This window comes from Empidonax traillii, unplaced genomic scaffold (genome assembly GCF_003031625.1).
Source record: "Empidonax traillii isolate 1590-97213 ecotype Southwest subspecies unplaced genomic scaffold, ASM303162v1 scaffold296:size1881848, whole genome shotgun sequence".
In the NCBI taxonomy this organism is placed as follows: domain Eukaryota; kingdom Metazoa; phylum Chordata; class Aves; order Passeriformes; family Tyrannidae; genus Empidonax; species Empidonax traillii.
In genome coordinates, this window is record NW_020955489.1 from 267,053 (window position 1) to 281,238 (window position 14,186).

General features: G+C 40.0%; 1 long non-coding RNA gene across 2 annotated transcripts; it reads left to right on the forward strand.

Annotated features, from left to right (window-relative positions):
• The first annotated feature begins 11,192 nt into the window (after positions 1-11,192).
• LOC114060889 lies at positions 11,193-13,002 on the forward strand. Of its 2 annotated transcripts, none has more exons than XR_003571998.1 (3): positions 11,193-11,242; positions 12,698-12,782; positions 12,888-13,002. It is a non-coding gene; the product is annotated as an uncharacterized LOC114060889 (long non-coding RNA). The 2 variants fall into 2 exon arrangements; XR_003571999.1 differs by lacking the exon at positions 11,193-11,242 and adding an exon at positions 12,152-12,305.
• Positions 13,003-14,186: the final 1,184 nt, after the last annotated feature.

Consider the following 14,186-nt stretch of genomic DNA (forward strand, 5'->3'; position numbering starts at 1 on the left):
ATGAAGAAGTACCACAGCTCTTTGATTCTACACAAGTCAGAGACCTTGAAGTTCTTAATCTCAAAAGGATTTTTTAAGCATTTTCCTGCATTCATTTATTTTTGATGCCTCAAACAAACATGAGCTGATAATGTGCATACAGAAAGGTTTCCACTGCTTAAGCAGCATAGCATTTGAGCAAAACAAAGGCCCGGACCTGTACCCTCAACTCACACTCCTAATGCCTACTTTTCCACAACAGGATTTCATGGGAAGTTTTAAACATATGTCTCTCTCTAATCTGCTTCAGAACAGAGAATTAAATAGCAGGTGCAGACTTTTCCAGAAAAGGGAAATCTAGTTTTTGTTTATCTGAAGTTACTCCTAACTTCAACTGACCTGAGCTGGAAACCCCTGTCAGGAACAAAGGAAGTGTTCATGGTGCATTTTCACTATCCAGCCTAACACAGTATTTGCTTACACATCATAACCATTAAGAAAGGCAGTACTGATTTTAACTTGTTTTCTCAAATAATACTCAGTTATTGGCAGTAGGATTAGTACAGTGATACAGAGCACAACTGAGAAGAATGGGCTGGTAAAAAGTGCCCTTGTAAAGGAACAAAAATGCATTTCCCATCTGTTAATCTTGCTTATATCTCATAGTCTCTCATGTTGAGAGTTGGACTGGTGTGTGATATCACTGCAGTCAGTTGGGCAGCAGTGAACAGCTGGCTTTCCACACTGACCCATTTATCTTTCCGTGATGTAGGCTGTTCACTCCGAAAGGCTGGTCCTTGTTCAGGAAAGCAGAACAAGAGAGACATCCAGCGGCTGCATCACTTAACTCTGCTTTTAAACATGACTAGAGACAAACTGAACCACCTTCTTTACTAGTCCATGAGCTTGCATGTATAAAAAATCCATTTATTACCCAACTCCCAGAACTAGAGAAAAAAATATTCCAATGGCTGAAGCACTACTGTCATCTCTGCTATGTATTCTTCCTGCAACCTACACACTTCCTCACTGCATACTCCAAGTCCCATCCATAGTTCTCCCTTTTTCTCTGAAGCTTAATTTTATTATTTTGTTTCTGAACTCCACTTGCAAATGGGTCTATTAACTTCCATGAAGCTGTACTGGTCTGGGTCAGCCCAGAATCTCATTCCAATCCTTTGCCACTCCAACATGTACTTTTCACATGTACTATCTTCTGTTCAAATATTTTCCTTAACCTTAAGTCTATTTGTATTACTTATTTTTATCTGCATAGTAAATAGAGTTCCCAGTCAATACTGATACAAAATTCCAGAAAATGAGTTGTAAATCCCAGTAGAAGTGGTTTGATCTTCATGTAAGAGCAGAGAGAAACAGTTTGTTAAATCTACTAAAATAAATTAGTAGTATCTACATTATTTGTTATAAGAAAATTCCATGTTTTTCATATAAACAAACTATTTCTTGTATATAAAAAGACAGCTTATTTGGGAACGTAAATCAGCACAAAAGGGCTTATAAACTTAAAAATCTGAAGACAGGATGGGGAAATATAAGGGAAACATGAGGATAATTTGTTTTACAAAGTATTAGCAATATTAATTTAGAAGTAATTTAATTGAAGAAATGGACTTTGTCACTTCTACATGATAAGTAATTAATTTTTAAAGGGCTTGACCCTTACAAACTTAGAAGATCTAAATGAAAAGTTCTGGTAATGGATTAGGGAATGGGTGAAATCTTCCATATTTAGTGAAGAGTTGAAGGCAGGCAATTGCTGACTTCACTTACAGCAGTGCAGGATGAGGTGTTAGGAATACACTTAAGGGATGAATTTCCCAGCTTCTGAAGAGAAAACTCTATCCAGTCAATAGGGTCAAATCAGGTAATGTAATGAACCAAAATTAGCAGGATATGCTACTTGGGAAAAAACTGACATACCCATACTCAGTATGAGAAGGAATTTGGTTCCCTTTTTAAAACAAATATGTATGGAAAAGCCATCACACGTAAGCCAAACAACCTATCAAGCTGTGATACAGTTATTCCTTATTAAAAAAAGCAAAAAAAAAGCCCTATAAGCAAAAAGACAACAGCAAAAAAACCAAACACACCCACCCAACCAACCAAAAAAACCAAAACACAATAACAAACCAGAAGGCTCAAGTCGTGGACTGTGCACTTTGCTGAAATATTGCACTCTACTGTGCACCGTCTTGCAAGGGTTTTTTAACTGTGATGCCATATAAACACCTGCCCTCCTCCCATTTCCCCAATAAGAAAAAAGTAATAAATAGATATACAGAATAACTGTTTTTCAATCTGAAATACTTTTAAAAGAGGATGTACCTTGGCCTTGCTGTAAGGCCGAGTTGTTCATGCTGTCTCACCTTAGGGATGCATCTGAGTATTCATGTGGCACATCCCAATCAGCAAATCCCCCTCCCTCAGGCACCTGGGAATAGCTAATGAGGAGCTTATGTTTTCCCTGCTGACCCTGTACAGGAGGGCTGTTTGGTTTCAATATTGTGCCCTGTGTTTGTCAGTGATCAAACAATAACAGCTGTTGGTGAACTTTATCCACAATTCACTCATGCAAGTGGAGGTCCATGGCTCCAACCTGGGATGAACAGCTTCATCTCAAGCCTCAGCAGCAAGTCAATTGTCAGCAAGCCTCACTCTTTGGCCAGTCTGGGGAGGGATAACTCCAGGGCCTCGGGTGGTGGTGTACCACTGCAGAATCCCAGATGTGCATGTCTCAAACTCTGCTAGCTGGATGGCTGTGGAGCCAATCAAGGACTGTTGGCAATAACAGACAAGAATTGTTGGTAATAACCAAGGCCTGCTGGTTTTAACATGCCATGAGAACGAACAAGATGGGGCTCGTGAAGGGGGACCATGCGGAGATTGGGCAGCAATTTCCTGGGACAAACATCCTGAAGGTAAGTACAACACAGTACAGCACAAGTGCAGCAATGAGGCCAAGAAGTAGATGAGGGTTGTAGTGGGAGATTAAGACCACTAAAGATCCCTGAAGCCCTCCAACCCATTTCCAGAAAGGCCCGAAAGAACGGACTGTGCATGATAACTAATTTGCATAGAAAATGAGAAACATGTCAATAAAAAGATACCCCCACCAAGCCTGGACTGCACTCCCCAGGACACCCCATCAGCTGGAACAATGCAGCTGGACCAATGCTGAAACCAGGACAGATCCAGCTGACATCCCATCAGCTGGGTCAATATTAGAACCAGGACTGGTGATCTGTTTTTCTTTCTCTTTTCCTCTTTAGCTCATCTCTTCCTTTCTCTCTTCCTCTCACTTTACCCCTTTATCCAAATCCCACTGCCATGTGCTTTTATACTAGGTCAGAGAAGACTGACATACCAATTTCCATGCCAAGTGTGCAATTTACTAATAAAACTTCCTGATTGCTTGTGAACCCTCTGACTTTCGCTGTTCCTTTTGACCACAAGCATTTATGAATCTCAGGTGCTTCCTTCCCCTTAAGGGTGGGTCATCACAACCACACAGGTGGTGAACCATACGTGTACTAAGGTCTAAGCAACACTTTGGTGTCTTAAAACCCTGCACGTCAGTGAGCTGTTACATACAAAGCAAGCCACCCCTGCAAACAGCTGTTTAGTACAGGGCACAGGCACAGAATAATGTGGTTTGTCTGACGAGTCACAGAACTTGCATTCCTGCTATTTCCTCCACAACAAATCCTTCACAAATGCCTTTAGAGCAATACTTTGTAACACAGTGAGCTACAGGCCACCCCACATACATCTGCCACCCCTCCAGTTAACTTTGATAAGTGTTAAATTCACTATCCAATTGTTGAACTCAAACGACCTATGCTGAGGATTTGCCCACCTGCCAAGTCCCGAAGAGTGGCCTCTGAAAACAGAGAGACAAAAACTGAGACACCTTTTCATCTGTCTATACTAATGAAAATCATTAAGTCTTATCTATTTGCTGTACTCCGGAGATCTAAAGTCCTTCAGATTACCGCTCCATTGTGGGAAAAAGTGACACTGGCTGGAGACTTGTTTCTTATGAACTTCTTTATTTCCACACTGATCCCTTTGAAGGAGTGCAGAAAAAAGCATGTGAATTTTCTTCTATCAGAAGAGTTAATTATCAACAGGGTAACTGGTGGAGTTTTCACCTGTACATCGTCACAGTTACATGGATACCAGACAATAACGAAATTATTATTACTTTCTAGTTATCTTGAAAGAATTATGTTTTTTTTAAATTTAAAGGTTAGATTAACAACTGATTAAGACTAATTAATCAATTATTTCATAATTTTGGTCTAAACATGTTAAAATACATACTCTAATATGCCTACACAAAAAGTATAGTAAATATTTTTCCTTAGTCTATATCTGCTTTGGAGTCTGTGGTAAGAATTCACTGGAAAAAAAAATTAACTTAAAAATAATCACTTAAAAATGGTGATCTACATATGGCATGACGTCTCCCTGATTTTGTGCAAGTGTTTAAAAATTCCAACTCCAGAGATGGGATTCCCTGAAAGAACCTGGGTCCTATTCTAATAGGTAATGTATGACTGGTTTTTACACCGCATATGCTTTGCACTGAGGATTTTGTATCAATCAACAACCCTAAGACACTGTGATAAAGTAGCTATTATTGTCACTCCATTCTCCACATAGAAAGTGGTAGGAAAAAACTACACCTAAAGTTTCATCAACACTTTACAGTTGAAGTGCAGCAGTAACTCAAATCCCTTAACTTGATGTTTTGTACTTTTCCAACAAATATTCCTCCATTTGAGTTCAAGGAAAAATACAAAAGAATGGCTGAGGCAGCCAACCAAAACTTAAAAGTAAACGTAAAACTGAATTATGTTATCAAAGTCCCACTATTACAAGTCTCATCAGCTTTGTTACGAAGTTCCTCTGTTAAGAACTTATCACAGAATCATACAATAGTTTGGAAAGGGATCTTACAGATCATTGAGTTCCAATCTCCCTGCCATGGGCAGGGATGACACCCACTAGACCAGGTTGCTCAAAGCCCCATTCAATCTGGCCTTGAACACTTCCAGGGATGGGGTATCCACAGTTCCTCTGGGCAACCTGTTTCAACGCCCCACCACCCTCTGGGTAAAGAATTTCTTCCCAGCATCTAATCTAAACCTCTCCTCTTTAGGTTTAGAACTGTTCCCTTTTGCCTTATTGCTGTGTGCCCCAGTAAAAAATTGCTCTCTCTCTTTTTCGTAAGCTCCCTTTAAGTACTGGAAGGTCACAATGAGGTCTCCCCAGAGCCTTCTCTTCTCCAGCTGAACAACCTCTCTGAGCCTGCTGCACAGGGGAGGTGCTCCAACACTCTGAGCATTGCTGTGGCCTGCTCTGGACTCGCTCTAACAGGTCAGCTTCTTCCTAAATGTTTTTCTTATTTTCAGGCAACCTTTGCAAAGCCAGAACAGTATTATTGCCCTTCAAGAACATTATTGAAGTGTGAGCAGCACAGAGAAGGCAGTGCCTGCCTTGCAGGGCTGAGAGCAGAATATTTTACCACTAGAGAGCAGTATAACGCAATCTCCAGAAAACGCTGCATCGGGCCGGGAAGACTCCTGGATTCAACCCAGTTTAGGAATCTGACAACATGAAGACAGAGGGCTTCGTGTAGTCAGGCGAGGAGGAGAAAAGAACGGCACATTAATGACTTACTGGGACATAGACAGGAGCATCCACATACAGCCACAGCTAAGAGAACGTGTGAGAGCACGCTTGTGAGTGCCAGGCAGAGCTGATGGGGTGTCTTTGCTTCTTTATCAGGCTGGAGGTTACAAAGAAGTCTTAAAGATTTAAAGCTGCTACATGGCACAAACTCTGAAATGCCCTCTCCTTTTTACTGGTCCCCTTCTCAGGCAAATCCGTATCAATTTTGATGGGAAAACTGCCTACCTGAGACCTGAGTAAAATCTGGAAAAAAGCTTCTAGCAGTTGACCAGTTATGCACAGATTATGCACAGAACTGAAGGGATCAATGAGTTCATATAACAAAATTAATAAAGAAAATATCAAGGGTAATTACTGTTCTTTATTCTTTAATACCATTATCTTCTTACTGTGTTGTACAAGACAGGGCCAAGGGCACAACTGAGAAAAGGACAATGAGATGACTGCACCAAAGATCAACAGTATCATACAGAAAATTTCGGGTTGCTTAGGGTTTTTTTTCTTCCTACCAGTGAATAAACTTATGTCCATTCCATTCTAGCACAGAATGCTCTTCCAGTGTTTAGAAGCAATGAGATTCCTGTTCAGCCTGCTACAGAAAAGAGGGATCTGAATGGGGATCCACCGGCACTCAGATATAGGCCTCTGTTCTGAGCAAAATAATGACATATAACCTAGAAATTCCCAAAAGAGTTAGTTTTGTCCTCTTTCCTGCTCCTCTGCACCAAAACAAGGCTTATTTTCACCAACATCTCAGCATCAGTACTTAGCACCTTAGTCCCTCCAGTTTACTCCCAGCTTCCACCACCACCTTACTTGTGCCAGGACAACTGCTGGTACAGGCACACGTTGAACTGTATTGAGGAAAATAACCCTCTCCTACTCCTTCCTCCCTCCCCCTGCAAAAAAACCCCACCAAACTTTAAAAAGCATTAATCAGTTTCCTAATCTCGTTCACTGTGCGGTCACACTGTTACAATGGCATACGTGAATATGTGGGTGAAGATGGGCAGTAACCAAGAATCACTGACAAACAGATGACACTGCTACGTTTGTGAAACCACAGTCTTGGTGTAGGCTGAGCCTGACCATTAATCACCATTGAAGTACATTTAACTTCGGCACCAGTCAGACTATTTGGCTCTTAACATTTTAACCTGAGCACCTGGCCAAAACTCAGGTAGGTTTTTCCAGTTAGGAGATCCTGATATAGAATTTAACTCTGAAACAGTGCTGGTTTAATTATTCCTAAGCTCACATATAATAATTCATTTTAACTGCTAGTTTTAATAACTAGCATTAATTTTTAATTTAAAGGCATTCCATCATCCTCTCATGCTGTTGCTCACTTCCACCTGGCTCACTGGGCTTTTCACCCCATCACTAACAGCACACTTGCAAAGGTTGCTGGATCAGACTTTGCCACAGCAGAGGAACAGGAGCCAGGAAAGAAGGCGAGCACAGAAAGTTTCATCAATGCCAGACTGTTTTTGGGAGACTTCTGACCTTGTTCCCACACCGCAGTTTCAGCCTCTCAGCTGTGCCAACTACAGGTACTCCAACTACTTGAGTACTTGCACTCTCGCTGAAGAGTTAGAAACCTCCCACAGAGAGAAGGCAGAAACAAGAACTGACTTTACTCTTTGTTTGTTTTTCTTCTTTCCCACCCAATTTATTTATCAGCTATACTTTCAAGATAAAACTAGCAAGTCCTTTTACAGGGTCAGAGCTCCAGCTGTGCAAGAATCAAACAAATGAGACAGCTGAAAGTGCCCCCAGCTGGTAAAGCATGATGCTGTCCTGAGAGCTCTTGCTCAGCTTTTCTTTACTACTACTTGAGACATGCTTCCTACTCACTCTGTGGTTTTTCTGGTTTAGTTCCTGAACTCAGCTTCTTCTTCTGCATACGTGCCTTCCCCTCTCAGGATTACTTAGTATTGCCATTAGTACAGTTTGTTCAAATATCCGAGTAGCCTGTGCTTATTTTTTTCCCAGATCTGCTGGCGTGCTTGAGCCTCTTCTAAAACAAGGTATCATTTCTTTAATACAAAATTAAAACAAATACAGGGCATCAGTAAAACCACCTGAGTTCAGGAAAACACCTGACTAGTTAAAAATGGAATATTTAGGCACACACAAACATATCTCTTCAGCCCAGCTGCATATTCCCGTTAGATCCAGTCACATATCTATCTACAAGCTTTAACTGGTCATAGGAAAGGAGATTTTATACAAATAATTTTAAAAAACTTAAGGGGAATCAGTAGTTCTAGTTTTTCCCCTTGAATATTGTACATTTTGATCTAAAAAAGAGATAAGCTCTGTGCCTATCAAGAGGGGATAAAGCCACTTTTATGATCCTATATTGCATAATGTCTGCAGATTTGAAGGTAAGTAGTTACAGACATTTTACAGAGACATTATCTCTCTTTCCAGTTTCGTCAGTTCATATTCCAAACCAGGTTTTAAAGCCTTCATTTAGCTGCAGAAAACACAGTGGCTGCTAGAACGGAGCAGGAGTCAATAAATATATTTTAAAGCAATTTCAAAGATGTGCACTGTGAAACTTAGAAGATTTGCTCAATACCACATACATTAACCCTATATCATCTGAAGAGGAAAGGCTGAAAAATAATTTTTTTAGACTTACTTCTGCTTAAAAAAAATAGAAAGATCTTCAGGTTGGCATTATACTAATGAAGTTATGGTGACTAAGCTTTACTGAACCCTTCTGTCCAACAGTGCTTCTACTTGCTCCGCTCAGTGTTTATTTTCATTTCTGAGCACATCAGACTGGCATTCCACTTGTAGGTGTAGTAAGAGAAAACCAAACTCGAACTCCCTTTGTACACTGTACAACTTGCAAGCCTGGATGCCTACATTAAGCCAAGTAAAGGTCAGAGCAGACAAGCTGTAATTATACTTGTCATTAGAAGAAACTCAAGGCCTCAGTACTGAAATGTGTCAATGAAATAGCTTAGCCTTCAGTTGCCAAGTACTACACAGACGTGCAGCAGTACTTTCCTAGATAGGATCCTAAATACCGACTGGGATTCCAAGCACTTTACAGTAGATTCACCAGCCTTTTCAACAGGGCTGTTTTTACCTCACTCCATAGAGCAGTGCCCAGTCATGCGACTGCTTAATGCTCATGCAGTCCTCTGTCCATATCACAGCTGCACCTGTGGCAGTATTAGCCAGTTTTAAAGCTTTGAACTACATGATTTATGAGAAGTACAGTCATGCCTCAAGTAGAAGATAGTACCTCTAGTAGATGGACTCTTGTCTGCTCTGGTTGAAATTATAGGAAATTCTCCAGTTTTAAAGTTTTGCTGGTCTTGGCAAGAAGGTGTAGTAACAACAGCTTAAATGCCTGAGCTGGCCTGACCTGCTTTTTCAGCCCTAAAGATTGCTTTTCCATGTGAGAATGAGGATGCTGTCATGTCAGCACAAGGAAAAGGTGCAATGTAACTGTACGTATGGTATCAACGTGCGTAACTGTATGTGTGGTATCTGTTCAGGGGAAAAGCATCACTTCCCAAAACTGCCAGCATGATACCTTCCCACAAGCATGACATTGTCTATTTTGGAGGGGAAAAACGAAGAAAGACAAGATTCCCTAATTATCATACTATGTTCCTCATACTGTCAAGTGACCCACCCCATCGTGGTGAAGCACGTGAGGCTGGCTAAATCCCACTACATTATATAATTTGATGTGTAACAGAGAACTGGGCATGTCAGCCAAGCGGCTGAGCAGATGTGGCACTTAAAAGTGTGTCAACTTAGCCCTGGACAATCTTAAAGAAAAAAAGCAAACAAAACTAATCCAGACTCTTCCATCATCCTGATTACGATCTTTGGTGATTATTTTACTCCAAATTTTTGTCTGTGTCATGTGATTTTCCCCCTCTCTGTCCTCCTCAAACCTCACCTGTGGGAGTTTTCCCAATCCAAAGTGCCACTGATGGGAAAGCAAGAGTAAAACTGCAGCTCTGGATCATGTGAGCTGTCACAGAGACCCTGTCTCAGACCCCAACATTGCTCTATGTATTTTATATCAATCTGGAGAGGTAACATGTTTTTAAGCTACAACATTTGCATATGATCACAAAAGTCTGAAGGGAGTGCATTCTCCATCTCATGACCGCACATGCTCCTGCTCATACTTTTGTCAAGCTGCTCATCCAAATTACATCTCAAAAGATTTGTGTGGAAGGCAGCCTAAATCTGTACTAAATGTGCAGTTTAAACAAACTATATAATTTCCAGTACGAGTCCATCAGGTTATATTGCAGTTTCTGCTTAACTGATTTGCGGCCCAACTTGTCTCTTGTAAGTTGGTTTCGACAGCAGAATGGATGGCAAACTGATACAGGAATGCACAGTCACAAATACACTGAGCATTCACTGCCTGTACACAGTGAATCAGTATATGATTCACCCACTTTCATAAAACAGTTGTGACCTTTCCTCTGACTACTTCCTCAAACACAATACAGAGAAATATATATAACATATAGAAACCAGGAACCAACAAACTGGGGGAATAATAATAGCACATCTCATGATGTTTTTTGCTATTGTGCTAATCAATCCTTACTACGTGCTCTATCAAACATTTCTGTCATCTCTTGCTGTCCTTAGACTAATTAACCAGATCCACTAAAGCACAGGTTGCTCTGTTACGAAATGACCAAAGGCAAAGAATACGCAGTGGCCTTGCAAAGGGATAATTTTTTGAAAAATATTATAAAAAAAGAAACAACCTCATATGAATAATATACCAATCTGTAGATAATCTTGTTCTGTATTAAAAAAGTGACACTTATTTGTACAACTTTCCTTTCTGCCCCTTGCAGTGTAAAGCTGCTAACAAGCAACCCTGAGCACAAACACTGAATTTTATCAACAGACACAACTAATACTGAGAATTCGACAAGGTAAAGTTAACATGCTAAACGGATCTTTTTGCCACAACAGGTGAATAATTGCGGGCATAAATTTAGACAGGACCAAAATCCTCTCAGGAACCTACTAGAAATATCTCACCATATTAGGCACTTTGAAATAATTCATTAAATATCACGGAAAAAAAACCCTACTTGGTCTCTAGAAACACAAGGTGATACACACCAAGAGGAAAATGTATTTTAAATGTTATGCAAAGCTTTGGCAGAAAGATTAAAGTGGTGCCATTATAATGCAAACCCCAAACTACAGAACTGAGACAGAAGAGAAAGATCAGAGCCCCACTGGATTCTACCTGGACATCAGACATGTAAAAGAAATATATGATAAATCTGAGAAGAAAAGGCAAAATATAGTTTCAAGGGGTCCCATCCTGCAAAGTCTTTGCAAACAGTGAAAAATGGTGCATTCTTCTCACAGTATATAAGACTTTGTAATGAGGTGGTTTCCTGGAATGTCATGAAGCTTGCTGCTTATGCTATGAGTGTCTGGGAGAGACAGTGGAGTCCACAGTGCGTAGGAAAATCTCCAGGGAGTGAAAGAACTGTGAAAAAGGCTGACCACTAATCAGGTGAAACCACCACAGGGATGCTTTGCAATTTTTCCTGCCAGGTAGCTAGAAGCTTGTGGCCGACACTTCCACACATTAGACAACACAGTGGGTCAAAATGAGTCAGCCAACAAAACATTAGTTGATATTAGATTTGTATTATAAAAAATCATGTAAACCCCATAAGGAATTGAGTTTCATTACCCTTGGCACTGTACCAATAAGTAACAAAGAGTTCTCATCCCAAATAACACACCACCTCAACTGCTGACAAGATGCCACAGGAGGATGAAACGCAGGAACAAGATGGGGATGGATAAGCATAAAAATAGCTTGAAGAAAAGCAGAAGTCCAGAAGTTCCCTTTTTCTTAACTGTTGATTTATATCATTTGGCAGCGTGGCAAAAATGCAGATGACTTAAAGCTACTGTATTCACCCTTGAAGAGAAATTTGCCTTTGCCTCATTTGGAACTCTGTTTCCACTGCTTTATCAACAAAAGATTAGCACAGTTCAAGCAGCTCAGATGTTCAAAAGATGATGCAAATTCTGAAAGTCCGGGAATGTTTGGCAGTTAATGGAATGCTGCAACAGGCAGACACCCACAGGTATAAGATGCAATGTGGTGAAATACTCAGGTCTGCAGTAAACCTTAACTACACCATCAAACACAGCTGTACCAGTCACATGCTGGGGATTTCCCAGCTGCAGACTCCCGAAGCACACGAATTTCAAACAATTCAGTCACTATGTAATCAGCAACCATGTGACAATTTTATTTTCTCTTTGAAAACATCCAAACAAGTCTGGATTCAAAAAGACTGTGTGGCTCAGCCACTGTGACTCTTTCTTAGTACTTTTTCTGCTTTTATTGTGTCAAACATAACACTGCTACTACAGCAGGGCTGTACTGGTTTATCACAGAAAGTACTTCTGTGCTCTTTGTTCAGGAAGGAAATCAGTGTTCTTATGTACTCACGAGACCCTCAAGATTTCCTCAGCAACGTGATCCGGAGAAATCATACCAAGACCACAGGTTAAATGCGTGACACTTGGGCATCATTAAATTCTTAATCTCTATCAAGGTAAGAATTAGGAAAATAAAAGCCTGCACTTAAAATTCTTTGTACGTCCTAATTCTGCTTGGTTATTGCTTCTCTCCTTTCTCAGTTATAAACCAGACTGAAAGCTCATAAAAGAAGAGATGCAATTGAATTTTATCAACTGTCCTTTCCTCTGGTCATTGCTATGAGTGGTCTATTCTCAGACAGGAAAATATATCAAAATAAATTATTATTTACTTCTGGTTTCCCCCTCTCTAGTTTGAGCTAATTGGCAGGTTTAAGCAGGAATATTACCAAAATAATTATTAATAAAATGATTTTTTAAAAGGTTTAATTGCATGTGTGTATTAAGGAAACAGTTTTTGCTAGGAGTGCAGGAGGCAGAAGAACCTACATTGACAATTATATTTCAGGAAGGAAAGAGGAAGTCAGGGGAGAGAACTCTGCTAAGAGCCCTGCCCTTGGAAGGCATTTGATTTAAAATGCTGAAGCAAGGAGGTATGTCCGAGTCACATTTTTAATCACCTCTGAACAGCTATTGTTTCAGAATGCTGGCCAAATTTGAATGCTCACTGCAAAATGTGCACTGTGCCCTACTCCTAGGAGCAGCCTTTAACACCACTTACAAATCAGCTGGATGCTATAGATCCCTCAACACCCTTTATATCATCCCATTTAATTTACTACAAGCTGTTCTAAAAGAAGAAAAACATCCACTGGTTTGAAACAAAAAGCTGACACATCCTCCAGATATGCAGGAGTCTGAGTCATAGAGGCAGAACGCACAAAACTAAGAAGAAGGTCTGCTGTATAAGATCATAAAAAAATTAAATTACTTTTGGCTTCTGCTGGTAGAATCACAGATTCTATACTCATGGCATACCACTGTGGAAGGCATGCTGCTGAAAATTTTCCATAGAGAACATACATAATGTGATGAAATACATTTGAAATCTCCCTTTTGCAGCATCACTTCTGGAACAGATGATATTATCCTCAGAGTAAGTATGTTTAGATGGATAACAGACACACAAGAGCATGACTCAGAAAGACTTCTTCTTTTTATGAAAATACATTTCCCATGATAATCTTACCTCCTAGAAAAACTTTTAAAAGTAAATAGCGCAAGTGTTAACCTCTTATTGATTTGGAGACAAGCTGGAGTAGGCAGGAGGATGTTAAAAGTGGCAACACCTGAGGAAATCGGTAAGAAAGCAAATCCAGTATGTACTCAGTACGTACTGACAAAATTGAATTACCATGGCAGACAAAGCATGAGATTTTTTTGGTCCTTTAGGTACTGAAATTGGAAGAGGAAATAAGCCAGAGAACATGAAAATATCCCCAATGCAAGAGAACAATGCCATTATTAGTGAATTCTGTGCAAGGATCTGGCTGATTAAAAAACCCAACAAACCACACTAAGAGGGCATAATGAGTAGCTAAGATGAGGGAGACACGTTGCATAAAGCCGTGAGCGTGATATTTGTGCTACAGTTGTCACTAACTTGCAAGTTCAAAATCCTGAGTAATTAAAATGATGATTGAAATTGACTTGGAAAGTCAGAAATGAGAAGTTTTCTTTAAGAAGGAATCTTAGGATGGTCACAAATTTGTAATTCCACAGTCAATGAAAGGATAATTTTGGCCAAAAATAATGTCTTCTTTCACTATTCAAGTGCAAACAGAAGTTAATAATAAAAAGGTACTATATAATAATAAATATAAACAATAATAATCCATACGATTTAAGAGATACAAAGGGAGAAACGCTGATAATATAAGCTAGCATCATCAGCGGAAAGTCCACAGCTGACAGCACCACTGCAACATGAAGAATTTAATAAAACCCCAAACTTATCAAGACTACAATATCCTCAGCAGTTACAGAAACCCTTTGCC